Genomic DNA, 2,086 nt, shown 5'->3' on the forward strand with positions numbered 1-2,086 from the left:
TCCTAATCTTAGAGGTAAATGTGTGTTTAAGCAACTTGTTGTATGGGGGCCTGTGCAAACATAGTGTGTCTCATTCCACACAATTCTCCTTGTTTAGCCCCCTCAAAGCTCTGCTTCCAGCAGCACCTAAGAAGATTTTATGAATGGGATTTTCAAAATCACTAATCATAATCTGTCTTTGCTCTTCTTGAAATAAAGGGCAAAAATCCCATCATTTCAAGGGGAGAAGATTTAGAGCAATGCTAAGGGAAGATTCCCAAAGGGCAAGCAGCAGTTAGGTGCCCAGTGCCCATAGACAGCCAATGGGATTTGGGTGCCTAACAGCCATTTGTCCATTTGAAAAGACCGCCTGAGTGGTTTGGAAATTGCACTCTCTGGCTGGATATTCAAATAGCAAGAGAGTTAGGTACTGAGATTCAGTTAGAGCTGGGTACCTAACTCTTTTAGGCCCATGTGAAAATCCCAGCCCTACTTAGTCCTCTAGAAGTCTAAGAATTACTGGTCACGTTAGTATATATTATTGGTGCAGAGAAATGGATTTCTCTTTCCTACTTAATTTAACTGTATAGATGGGTAATTTCAAAGGGATTTAGACACCCATGGGCTCCATTATCAGTTGATGGCTCACCTTCAACTTGAATAACATGGTAGTTTTCATTGCTACTTCTCAAAATAGGACATGGCAGTAACAGGTCAGGTCAAGAGAAGGGCAGTGAAAAGTGGTAGAAGTTCATATTGGAAGACCAGGTGGGTAAGATACTATCTTTTATTGGACCATATGTGTGGGAATGGGAAGCAAGTTGTGAATTCCTCAGCCCAGGATAAGATCCACAAAGGATAAAGCCATTTGAAGTTGTTTCTCATGTGCAGCTGGGCTTTATTCATTTATTCACCTCACTCTTTATCAGTCGTGTTCCACGATGGGTTGGGGCACGAAGGGCTGCAATAAGTATGAAGTTCAGAGGGTTCTGCATCTAGTGAGCCTCAGATGAAAGAATGGGCCATCAAAGATGTTGCTCCTGACAGACATTATAGTAGATAGTCCCACTGTCTGGAGCGGGCACCACTGTGACTGCCATCCCAGGGCAGACTGTCAGAAAACAGGGCAGATACCCTAAGCTGGTGGCATGTTCTATAACTAGTTTCACCAACCCAGCAACAAATGTGAACTCCTGGATCAATATACTGACCTTACCATGGAGTCAGAAACAGGTGCCCTTAGGCTCTCCAGGCTATCTCGCCACCCAGACAAATATCTCTCGTCGTATTATATAAAAAAGGAACAACTGCTTTGACTATCCATGTGACTAAAATAGGTACGTGCTTAAGTCACCTTGCGAACTTGAGCACTTAAATTTTTGGGAGTCTTAGAGATCAACGATTAAAAAATTTTACAAAGTCATCTCAGGGATATAGGACTATAGAATGAGTGGTAGGCTTGAAAGTCTCAATCAGAATTCCACCTGTCGCTGTAGGTGTCTTTTTCCCTGGGGGTGGAGGGGGAAATAGCAACTGAAACCCTTTACCACTGGTGACAGACCCAAACCAGTTGGTGGTACGGACTCTGCTAGATGGGCCAAATAACTGATGCACTGGATGAGTAGTTTTCTGTGGCCTGAGTGAACAGAGCAGGGGCTGCACTAGAGTAAATTAGGAACCGTGCTAACCCAATTAAAAGGCAGACAGGCTGATTAGAACACCTGCAGACAATCAAGGCAGGCCTAACCAAGGCACCCTGGGTTTAAAAAGGAGCTCCATCCAGTTAGGTGGAGGGGAGCCAGAGGAGAGGAAGTGCGTTGAGGAGCTGGGAGCAAGAGGCACCAAGAACTGAGAGTTGAGAGGGTTGTGCTTGCTGAAAGGACTGAGGAGTACAAGAGTTATCAGACACCAAGGAGGAAAGTCCTGTGGTGAGGATAAAGAAGGTGTTTGGAAGAGGCATGGGGAAAGTAGCCAGGAAGTTGTAGTGTCATATAGCTGTTACGGAGCCACTATAGACAGTTGCAATCCACAGGGCCCCTGGGCTGGACCTGGAGTAGAGGACAGGCCTGGGTTCCGCCCATACCTCACAACTCCTGATCAGAACACA

Source organism: Chelonoidis abingdonii, chromosome 14, assembly GCF_003597395.2.
Source record: "Chelonoidis abingdonii isolate Lonesome George chromosome 14, CheloAbing_2.0, whole genome shotgun sequence".
Taxonomy (NCBI): domain Eukaryota; kingdom Metazoa; phylum Chordata; order Testudines; family Testudinidae; genus Chelonoidis; species Chelonoidis abingdonii.